The 12,763-nt window shown below is 38.5% G+C and overlaps 1 pseudogene; it reads right to left on the bottom strand.

Moving 5' to 3' along the window:
- Positions 1-4,869: 4,869 nt before the first annotated feature.
- LOC103259148 lies at positions 4,870-12,323 on the bottom strand (annotated as a pseudogene).
- Positions 12,324-12,763: the final 440 nt, after the last annotated feature.

Below are 12,763 nucleotides of genomic sequence, written 5' to 3' on the forward strand. Positions count from 1 at the left end.
TTAAGACCAGTCATTCTGGGGCCTCCTCATTGTTAGCATTGCAAAGTCTATATTCCCAGTGCCTGACCTTCCAGGAGTCTGTGTGATAGCCGAATTCTTCTTTTGGTTTTTCTTCCTTTGTGTAGTTTTCCTCCCCTCCCTCTTTTTTTATTTTCTTTACCTCTTCTTTAAATCTGTTGTTCGGGGATGGGGGTAGCCACATTTTTTGTGTACCTTTTTTAATTAATTAAAAACTTTATGTACTATAGAGATGTGGGGTACAAGTTAGGATTGACTACACAAATAGGCTGCATGCAAGCAAAGTTTGGGCCTCCAACTAGCCCTCACTCCCCTGGTACAGTACCAGGTACCCTCTGTGTTGTTACTTGCTCCTCCTCCCTCCCTCCCCTAGCAGTGCTCAGTAGCTGCCGATCCCTTGCCGGTGCTAGTGTAACCAGTGTTCAGAGCCGACTTATGAGTGAGAACATGTGTTATTCAGTTCTTTGTTTCTATGATAAATCACTAAGTAGGATGGTCTCCAACTCCATCCAATTTGCTGATGGTAAGTCTTTATATATTTTTAATTATTATTGTTCTAATTAATCTGAAGAGAAGAACTCAAGTAAAAAATATTTCTGCTATATTTTCTGTTTTGTTTTGTTTATCTCAAAGGCCTTTGCAAGATAACACCCCACATCAGTTTCTGAATTTTCTGATAACTGCTTCTCAACTGTCCTCAAGAAGTAAAATCTAGACGTTTCTACCCTATGGCTGAATTCCATTTTCTATATTGTTCATTATGTGGAATAAAAACTGGCTTTTCCTGTAGGCAAAAGAAGCAGCAATTGTCAGGGTTGATTTCAGGAGCACCAACAAAGCCCCAAAGCTCCCCTTTGCGACAACTTCTCACCCACAGTTCCCCAACTTTTATAAGCCTGAAATTCTCTAGTTGGCTTTATTTTTTAAATTTTTTTAATTGTTAGAGTCCCAGAGCCCCTTTGAAGATATAGCAATACATTTTACATATTTCTTACACCTTTGGAGCCTATTCGGTCTTTTTCTGATGAGATAGGGAGCATTCAGGGTGGTACAGTGATAGACTATTAGGTCTTTTTCTTTTTTCTCCCCCCCCCCTTTAATTTTTTTTATTTTAAAGATGTGGGGTACAATTCAGGGTTAAGCATACAAATGTTCATTATGCAGGTACCCTTGTTAATGGGGTGTGCCCCCACTTCCTCAGGCAGATTCCCACTAATGCCAATCCCACTTCACCGACCCCTCTCAGCAGTTTCCCACTACTGCCAATCATTCTCTTATAGTATTACGATAATTCTTCAAGGTCCACTTATGAGTGAGAACATGTGATACTCAGTTCTTTGTTTCTGTGAAAGATCACTCAGTATTATACACTCTAAGTCTATACAGGTTGCTGTGAAGTTCGTGATTTTGTTCTTCTTCATGGTTGCATAATATTCCATCATGTATATATACCACATTTTTTGAATCCAGTTATTAGGTCTTTTTCTATGAGCAGATTTTGAAATGCATAAGAGGACGCACAGGAAGCACGCATTTGTGAGAATATAAGGGTGGAAAAAACCTGAAAAGGGCAAGTTAAAAGATAGGCCTCTCACTGGTTTATAGTGATGGAGATGGGGGCTCAGCAGGTTCCCCTCCATTTCTCAAAGGATGTCCCTACAAACACCACTAAGGATTGTGTTGAGATGTTTACCAGGTGAATGAATACTGCAGCCTTGAACCGGGTACTGAGAACTATTGATAATAGTTGAAAAACTCTACTAAATTACTAGAGGAAGAAAGACAAAGAGCCGTTGTGTCTCTCTGACAGGTTCCAGAACAACACAGACACCTCATCCTCTAAGATCTTGCTACTCAGAGTGTGGTACAGCAACCAAAAGGGATGGCATTACCTGTGATATTATAAATGCAGAGTCCCAGGCCCTGCCCCCAAACTACTAATCTGCATTGTTACAAGATCTTCTTGATTCATACGCATATCAGACTTTGGGGAGCTCAGCTTTAAAACGCACCAGATCACCCTACAATTTTGAAATAAAAAATATATAATAAAAAAAAGAATCTGTCTAGGGATGGGGGGGCACACCTCATCAACAAGGGTACCTGTACAATGCATATTTGTATACCTCACCCTTAACTGTACCCCACAATTTTAAAATTTAAAATATGTTAAAAAAATAAATAAGCATTTTTTAAAATAAAAAAATAAAATTTATATGGCATATGATAAAAAAAGAAAAAAAAACTCACCAGATTGTGCATATTTGTTCCAAAAATTTGAATTTTGCTGTGATATCCAGTAGCCTGACCTTATATTATATATCACTTTTAAAAATACACTAAATGTGGATCAACATAGGTTTAATAGACTGTTATGTTGTCTAAAGTCATAATACAAAATGCATAATGCAGAGAGTAGGTTTGCAAAATGAAAGTTTAAGCAGAATACAGAAATGCAGAGTCACTTATATTACTGAGCTGATAGCAGGATCTTCGGGTAAAGAGGATTGGAGGAACTCTTGTCTCCTAAGTAGAGCCCTAGAGTTTAGCTGAAATCTCTATTGTTTCAGGCAGGACCACCTGTCACACAGAGTAGGTCTTCCTACCCACACTTTTCCATAATGCACAGAGACTTAGCAGTGGAATTCACCTGGCATCTAATAGTTGATGATTCCGGTGAGAATACAGAGGTATGGAGATTTTGAGTAACAGACAAAACCACTTAAAACTTTAGAAGTAATGCTCCTGAAAAGTAGTTTGGATTTTGTTGTTTGGAGGTATTTAAGTGACCCTATTTCTGTGAGCAATAGTTCACTGCTGCTACTAGGTAGCTGTTATGCTCAGAGGAATTATCTTACACTTCTGCACTTGAAGAAATATGTATTTTTTTTAATGTTACCTAGCCAGGTGAGACATAATTCATTAAAGCAAATGTGTAGAACCAAAGCCTCTGAATTGCCTTGCCTTGGGGAAGTCGGGAGAGGGATTATCTGTGTGTGTGTGTGTGTGTGTGTGTGTGTGTGTGTGTGTGTGTGTACTCAAAATAAAAACCTAATTAGACTTATACATTGCCTATCGACAAACAATGGATAAAACGAAGAATAAGCAAACTCTTCAAAATGATTGCAAAGTCTTCAACCACTGTGTGATGTAACATAATGGAATAAAGCGAGGGGATAATATTTTGGAAGCTAAGGGATTTCATGATTTTTGCACCATAATTCTCATGGGAAATGAATTTAATTGACGTTTCAGTTAACATGTTCAGTTCCTAATCCAAAGTAGTATATAAGTAGTACTTCCAGCAAGGCTAGCATTTACCTGGTCTTGATAGCTCCTAGAAATTGCAGGATTTGAGGGAGTTCTAGCAGTCACAACACTCTTAGGAATCTTAAACCTACAAAGTAATGGAAAAGAGAAAGTAGTCAAAAGAAGAGGATCACTCCAGGGAATAGCCTGAATTAGAACACTATTGGGATTGCTTGCATTCTGTTTTTCCCTTTAACATAAATGTAAGTATATTATAATAAATTTATAAATATAAGATGCAATATATTATAATGTTATAGGCTTAAAAGCATAAGCTATGGTTCAAATATTAGCCCAGACACTTGATAACTGTTGTAATCTAAGGCAATTCCCTTACCTTCTCTAGTTCTTCATCTGTAAAATGGGAATTATAACAGTACCAACCTCACAGAGGCATGTAGAAGCATACCTCACATATAATAAGCACCATTCATTTTACTCTATTTCACTCTTTTATAACCAAGAACAAATTTTTCCTTAACCTCTTCTCAATATCTGATGTTGTTTTATTTTATGTAGTATGATAATAACAAAAGCAAGGAAGAGATTTGGTATTTATTTTATAGATAATAAATAATAACATTAACAGGCAAAATGATATGATGTTCATGTACTGTCAACACATCCCCTTAAAGATAAAACAACTAAATGAATAATTCTCCAACTCGTCACAGCATGTATGGAGATGAGTAATTTTTAAAGGCCAAGGGAGGCTTTTCATCTCCCTCAGTTCCCGTGGGATCCCAGCATAAAGGTAGCACAAAAGGAATGTGGTGTCCACGCTTGCCTCCCAGGTTGTGGATACAGACATTTCATCAGTAAGTATTGAACACCTACTGTGTACCAGCTACAATCCTAGGTGCTGAGGTAAAAAAACAAAAGTGCCTCCTGTAACAATATTGCAAAGCCATACAATTAAGGTGAGGCATTTTTAAATGACTATCAGGCAGGAAAGAAAAATGAAAGACACTTATTCATGAATGTTGAGTTTTTATTTGTGTAGATACTGCTACTGATTCCGAAGCATACTTACCTAGCCAATTACTCTTCAAATAATAACAAATAAAGGTAGGTGGGATGGTAAAGATGTCTACAATTGAATGGAACTCCAACCAGAACTTGATCTTGTCATCAGCTGCCACAAACTATGAAAACAGAGCACCCAACAGTCTGTCACCCTCAAGAATTTTTAAGTGAACACAAGAGATAGCATTTTTCAGCTACATTTTATTTATTAACTGAAGCCTTGATCTCATTCTATTTTAAATATGTCCAAACACATATATATAGATATATACATGCATATATGTTTATATAGATTTAGAGAGTGTACCTTTAGTGGGTGTTCAATAAATGAACATGTACCCATCTGACTTACCTGATCTTAACTTTCATACTTCCAAATAAACACTCCACATTTCCTGCTTCTCCTAGAGCTTCCTGACACATACAATTATATACACAAAATCTCCTACTTGTGAGCCATGAAGATGCAGGATTTAGGATGTTCAACGGAAAACGTACAGTTCTCGAGAAGTTTGACTAGAAGTTTGGATGCTCTGTTTTTATAGACCTGTGCTTATGAGCTTCCCTATTTATATTAAGAAAGCAATCCTTTCCAGAAGTGAGAGTCAGCTGTAAAAAGAATATTTTGAAGTAGTCAGCAGGAGCTGTGTTTTCATGGTGAAGCCCAGGTGGTGTCTTCTGGGTTCTCAAAGCTATCTCAGCATTCTTTAACTCCTGGGCAGTCTCGACTTTCAACTTGTCAATGTTGAGAGTGTTTCTCTGTAATCTACTGGCAGCCAATGAAAGCAGCTGCTTCAGAGCCTTAATGTCTTCTTGAACTTTAAGTATTGCTTTGGAAGACATTCTACTAATTTCTTCCTGAACCTGCTTTTGCTCCTTCACAAATTTCTGGAGATTTTCAACATCCTGGCAGATGACAGGAGGCAGATTTTCATCCTTCAGTGCTTTACTATCCTCTGGTCTTCTTCCTGTTTTATCACTCTTTTTATCTGATGAGCTACTAAAATCTATACCACCAAGGCTTTCGTTGCCCGCAGTTGAAGCAGCTGCTGGGGTTCCCAAAGTCAAGCCTAAAGCATTCTGTCCAAGTCCTGACGCTGCGGTGTTTGTACTCTGGAAGATCGAGCCTCCCAGGCCAGCCAAGGCTCCCACGAGAGAAAGGCCTGTGGACGCAGTTGTGGTCGCGGCTGTTGTTCCACCCAAGTTATTAAGGATAAATCCTGTGGATGCTGCTGGAGTCGAGGTCAGAGCGGAGGAAAGGCCGAGCCCGCTGGCAGAAGTAGAAGCAATGGGCAGCGCGAAAGGGGTGGCGGATGCTGCAGGCTTGCCGAGCCCTCCGCTGAAGCCTGTCGTGGACGCAGACGTAGTGGCGGGCGTCCCCAGAGTTAATCCTGAAGCTATAGTTGCTACTATACCTGTGTTTGTCCCTCCTAGTGTGAACCCGGTGGCGGGTTTAGATCCAAAGAGCCCGGTTCCAAAACCACCAGAAGAAGCAGACGTGGTTGTTGGCACTGCGGTACCCCCAAGAGTTCCGAAATTGAGCCCCACAGAATTTAATACCTGTTCATTCAGATTGTCCAACTCTTTTTTTAAAAATAGTTTTATTTTGTGACAATCACATACCATTCACTTTACCCATTTGAAGGGTAACATTCCATGGTTTTGATGTATTCACCAAGTTGTACAATGTTATTGTAGTCTAGTTTTAGAATGTTTCTGTCACCCCCAAAATAAACCCCTTACACATTAAAAAAAAAGAAAAAGAATATTTTGATGACCAATGTGGCTACAGTATATTTTAAAGGAAGGGCATAGAAATCCATATAATACATTTGCATGTATAAAAGATACATTATAGATGTGTATAATGTGTTTATATATACACACATATGTATGTAGAGGCTTGGAGTCCGCAAGACTCCAGAGTAGATCTGAGTACACCACCTCCAACCTCTAGCAAAGGAGACCGGCAAGATGCAGGGGACACTCTTGCACATTCCACAGAGAAGGGCTTAAAGCTTACTAGGGGGAACAAAACACCTTTTTTATGAGCTGTGTGTGTGTATGTGTGTGTGTGTTTTTAAGTGTATTAACCATTACCCCTGAGGAGAAAATTCCAAATTAGCCAAGTAACCTACAAATATGGCAGACAAGGGTGATGGAGGATATTACTCACTCGGTAGAATTGATAAAATAGGCCAGGCTCGGTGGTTCAGCATATAATCCCAGCACTTTGGGAGGCCAAGGGGAGTCAATTGCCTGAGCCCACAGGTTCGAGACCAGTTCGGGCAACCTGGCAAGACTCCTTCTCTACAATAAAGCAAAAATTAGCCAACTGTGGTAGCATGAGCCTGTAGTTCCAGCTACTTGGAAGGCTAAGCTGGAAGGATCACCGGAGCCCAGAAGGTCAAGGGTGGGATGGCCGTGAGTGTGCCACTGCACTCCAGTCTGGGCGACAGAGTGAGACTCCAACTCAAAAAAAGAAAAGAGAGAGAGAGAGAATCTATAAAATAGATTTTAAGTGAGCTGATACTTAGTATAAAGACAAGGATCCCCTAAAAACAAAAAAACAAGGACAAATGTACAAATCTATTTTGTTGACTTGGAATAAATAAACCAACACAATTGTTATTTTATTTATTCTATCTTTTTACCTTGCCTGTATACACATAGCCAGTTATTCACCTATTTTTTTATGTTAGCATTCATTTATTCAAGAAAACTTGATTGAACTTACTGAATATTACATGTGCTCATTTTCCTTACCTTATTTTAACTTTCACATTTTCCTTACCTTATTTTAACTTTCACTTACTTCAGAATAAACAGTCTGCTGCTCTTATCATTTATTCATTCATTCACTTATCAAACATTTATTAAGTGCCCAATATGTGTTATGCAATGTATTACATGCTAGAAAATGAAGTCTATTGGAAATAGAACCTGGACTTGAATTGCTCATGAGACTGTAGAAGAAACAGTTCCAAATACGTTTTCCCTAAAGAATAGTCAGAATTTTGACAGTAGGGAAATTGGTACATGGGAGAAGAAGAAAGTAATTGCTTTTGACATGCCAGTGCATCTGGTCTGCAAATCAGGGGTAACTTGTGGAATGGAATCAGAAAACCCTTCATTCAAAGCCCTCGATGCATCGCAATGAAATCTTTGGCTGCTTTCATAAATTCTTAGGTTAACTTTAGGTAATTTAACAGTTATTTCTAGTTTCTGAACTGTCTAATTTTTAATATGTTTGGCCCAGTGTTTCTAATAATAAAGCTCTGGATTTTATTTTCCATTAAATCTACACATCCTTCCCGCTCAGATGTTCCTTGGGTGGGTTGTCTGTTTTGGGAGAGTGCTTAGTTTCTTCTCTATTACCCTGTCCCTTTTTTGTGGTTCCCGTAACATAGGTGAAACATATTCTCTCACTGGTCATTCACAGCTCTTCTCTCAGTGCTCCTCATCCTCCTATTTTCTACCTGTACCCTTATCCTTTCTATAACCTCTCTTCAGCAGGTTATAGAAAGCTCTCCCATAAGACCCACATGTGACCCATAGAAGCGCTGAAGCATTCTTTGCCCCCAACACTAAAAGGACAGATGATGTCCAGGGTGGCAACTTGTCTGACACAGAGAAGCTAGCTCAACAGTCTCTTGCCACAAATGAGCCAGAAACCTGTCCTCTGTTTTCCCAAAGGTCCAAGAAATACAAATTGAAGATTTCTGAGTGGTCCCTCCTCAGCCTCTTTCCTTAGGCTTGAGATGAAAAGAAGGCGCTCTCACACCTCTGCCACAGAGAGCTCATTCTAAAAATGCTCTTCTGTTTCCAGCTTACCCTAATTTACAAGTGATTAGATAAGAGGCCAAGACCTTTGACAGGTTTTCTTCCAACTACTTTGTGTCAGTACTTGGAGTCTAGCTCTTACTGTAAGCTCCTTTTTAAAGTCTAGGTTAAGTGTTGTTGGAGATAATACTAAGCTCGAGGGTCTCATCCAGGTATTCAGTTAGATGTATAGTCGGAAGCTCAGGAAAGATGTTAATAGCGAATACACACACATATGTATACACTAAATAGTAGCATATTGATAATTATTCATAGCTTTCATAAAATGTGCTTTCTTTACATACAATTATGTTTATTTTTTCCTCTTACCAAATCCCATAAGAAGTTCAATTATAAAATATATGGAAAGACTTCTAGAAAGATGGTGGCATGCATGCCATATGTTTACAACCTCCCAAACCATGGAAATGAACAAAAATAAACAAATAAAAGAAGAAAATATTAGTTTCATTGAAACTAAGAACTGCATACTACATGCCCAAAGAGTATTATCCAGCAATAGTATATAACAGATAGCAAAATGTATATTAAACCACAAGAAGGCACTGGAAAGCTACCAGGTGTGGACACTGTTCAGTGAATCTGGTAAAAATGGGAGATAATTCTGAGAGGACCTGCCCCTTGGGTTACAGAGGCAAAATCTAGCAGAGCTGGCTATTTGGGGAGGAATAGAAACCCTGAGAAGACCCGAGGCCCAGCAGTCATGGAGGAGGATGCTGTTGGCTAGTGGCACCACTTTTTCTTCTCACAAGTACCTTGGAAAGTAGTCAGAGAAAAACAAACAGAAGGATCTGAGATTTGGTCTTGACAGAGCCTTGTCTATGGAGTTGCTGGCTCTAGCATTGTTCCTCATGTTTATCCTGATGGGTAAACACATGGAAATGTGGGACCTTGATTTCCACAATGGGACTTAAAAACTCCTGTTTATTTAGGGGACAGTTGTGGGTGTCTTCAGAAGACAATGATCAATGCAGTTAAAAAGAAGCACTCTCAATACTCTAAATAGCTATTTGGGAATATTAGCAGACAATGGGAAAGTGTCAGTTATATGAGAAATGTAAGAAAACAGGAGGATCAGGCAGAGAAAATACATGAAGTGACCTCCTATGAAAGAGCTAACAGAATATGTGATTAAATGTTTTTAAATTACAATTAGGGCTCCTAGTGAGATTTGAGAGACTATCACACTGATAACATAAATGCAACCCACAATCAGAAGGAGCAATAAGGGAGTAAGATCGAGTTCTTGGGGCTGGAGGGAATGTGATTGACAAAATTCAAGTCTCAGTTAGAGGTCCTGAAAAGCCAAATGGATATTGATGAAAGCGAAACAGAATGAAGAAATTCTCCAAGATCACTAAGCACAAAATAGAAAAGAAAAATTATGATTAAAAAACAGGCAGGGAGGTAAAATGCAGGAGATACAATTATAGCAGGCATTCCAAAAGGATATGACAAACATTTTTAGGGAAAAAAAATTTAATAGCTAAAGAAAATAGCAAAAGTACTTCTCTGATTGGAGAGGCCCTCCAAGAGTCATCAGGGAGGTAATGTAGATACAGGACACATACACAGCCATGTTATAATGTTGAAATTTCAGGCTTTGTTTGCTTTGTTTTTATCAAAATGGATTCTTCTTTGGTCGCCCAAGCTAGAGTGCCAAGGTGTGATTACAGCTCACTGCAACCTCCAACGCCTGGACTCAAGCAATCCTCCCACCGCAGCCTCCAGAGTAGCTGAGCTTATAGTCATAAGTCACAACACTGGGCTCAAATTTTAAGTTTTGAAAAGATATCCTATACTCTTTCACACTGAAAAATATAAAAATGAGGTTATCTACAAATTAAAGAAAATAAGCCTAACTCTGTAATTCTCATATCTAATCTGTTTCAATCAGGATCCAGCAGGGAAAGCAGAAATCACACCACTCATTTTAAAAGAGGATTCAATTTTTAAAATCCATTAGGTAAGACTGGAGGATCAGAAAGGCTAGAAAGTAATACAGGGTAACATAGAGGTAATAACTGCAAGTTTCTGTACCACAACAGCAAGGGGATCGGCAAAAAGAGGTTGGAATTATCAAGATTTAGCTTTTAAAAGAGGTGCCATTTGGAATTAGGATTCAGAAGAGGTCTCAGCACAACTGGTAATTATACCCCTGAGGAGGTGCTGTGAGCACGGTTCTGGCAGTGTTGGAGGAAAAAAATGGAAAGGCATCAAGTACCACAACTGGACTAAAATCAATTGAGTAGGTGAGGTGAAAGGGGACAAACACAAAATACAGAAGGAGCAGTTCCCTTTCCTGTCCCTTAGGCTTCCTGTTTCCTCTTGTAGCCCCTCTAGGCACAGCCTATGAGCAAGCTGACAAAAAAGACATCTTTTCTGAGTTCTGGCCCCACTTCACAAAGCAGAGGATGGAGGCTGGATTTGGAGCTCCTAGACGGTAGCTTAGCACCTGGCATGTGGCCTTAAGTGCTGAAAGACATTGGAGCAGCTTTTACAGAGATTTTAGAAAAAAAGATGTAAACCGTAAGCCAGGAATTCAAAATGCAACAATATGGTTGTTTACTTATAAGAGCAAGGAGAAAACATTTTTGTACCTTTGAAGATTCAGAAAGTGTACTACTGCTCACACTTCTCCTTGCAAATGAATATAAGAAGTACCCCCCAAAAAAGCAGAAAAATTCAAAAAGATGAAGTATGTTATGTAAGAAAAAGTGGTGCATAATAAAACTGGTCAAGTTGGGGAGTTGATGTAATTTTGAACTTCAAAGCAAATATTAAGAAGAAATAGATTCCTGTATATGCATGTTTATTACAGCATTGTTCACAATAGTAAAAACATGGAACCAACCATGCTAAAAGAGAACTGGATTAAAAAATGTGGTACATATACATGATGGAATATTATGCAGCCACAAAGAAGGACAAAATTATGAACTTCACAGCAACTTGGATGGACTTAGAATCTATAATACTGAGTGATCTATCACAGAAACAAAGAACTGATTATCACATGTTCCCACTCATAAGCAGAACTTGAACAATTATCTTATTACTATAAGAAAAGAATTGGCAGTAGTGGGAAACTGCCAGGGGAGGGGGGCACACCTCATCAACAAGGGTACCTGCATAATGAACATTTGTATACCTAACCCTGAATTGTACCCCACATCTTTAAAATAAAAAATTGTAAAAAATAAAAAAGAGAAGAAATATTCCCAGATGTATAATGCTACCTCAACCTTCACCACTCATGCGTGTGCAATAGCAATCTGGAGATGAATGCTCATATTAGTTCAATAATTTCTGGAAGGAGGGAAGAATGGCATGAACAAAAATGATACTAAAGGTCTCAGGAAAAGCAGAACATGGATGTAAAACACTTGCAAAAATACACAGAGAAATATAGGATAGAAAGTGTGTTCTGCATTGAATTTACAAAATGCTATAATATTCTATTAAAATAGAGTTATCCATGTTGGATGATGCCAAAAAATAAGTTAAAGTAATAAAAAATAAACTAAAAATGTAAATATCAGCAATGGTCAGTGATGACTATGCCTGAGTAGTTTATGTATGTCAAGATAGAATTCTCAGCCAGGCTCAGTGGCTCAGCCTGTAATCCCAGCACTTTGGGAGGCTGAGGTGAGTGGATTGCCTGAGCCTGAGGGCTCAAGACCCGCCTGGGCAACTTGGCGAGACCTCATCTCTACAATAAGTCAAAAATTAGCCGGGCATGGTAGCACATGCCTGTAGTTCCAGCTACTTGGAAGGCTGAGGCAGGAGGATCGCCGGAGCCCAGAAGGTCGAGGCTGTGGTGGCTGGGAGCGGCCACTGCACTCCAGTCTGGGTGACAGAGTGAGACTCCGATTCAAAAAAAAAAAGATAGAATTCTCCCTACAACACTCTAATGAGTGTTATTATAACCTCTTTTATATTCATATTATATGAATAAAATCTAATTTAGAAGAATTAACTTGCCCAAATTACATAGAAAGAAGTAAAGGAGCCAGTGTTTGAACTCAAATGTCTCAAAATATGCAATCATTATGTAATGTTGCCTCACCAGTGAGATAAGAAACCCAGACTGTGAGAGGGCTTCCAGTTGTGTATCCATTACCCATCTTGCTTTCTTTACAAACAGACCTCCCATTTGTTTGCTTAAATCACTGATATTTAGGAATTCTATTATGCAACAAGTTCAATCACTAAATATTATAAGGACCAATAAAACAGATGACTATAAAGGAAAATGCTTAAATTCCCCTGGTAATTTAAGAAATAAATGTATCCTTAAATCAACGGAAGAACGAAAAAAATCCAGCAACATGATATTTACAAGAGACACACTTAAAAGGAAATAAGAAAGATTTAAATCAACCTGGGCAAAGACATCCCAGTCAAGTATGAATGAAATGCAAACAGGAGAGTCAATGTCACATGTCAATATTGTATACTAAAATATTCCAGCAAAAACAGAAACAACACTAAATGCAGCAAAAATGAATATTTCATATTGGTAAAAGGCTCTATCAGCTAAAAGGATATAATAGGTAATTTTGTA

This window comes from Carlito syrichta, unplaced genomic scaffold, assembly GCF_000164805.1.
Source record: "Carlito syrichta isolate Samal-C Ts95f unplaced genomic scaffold, Tarsius_syrichta-2.0.1 Scaffold302537, whole genome shotgun sequence".
Lineage (NCBI taxonomy): Eukaryota > Metazoa > Chordata > Mammalia > Primates > Tarsiidae > Carlito > Carlito syrichta.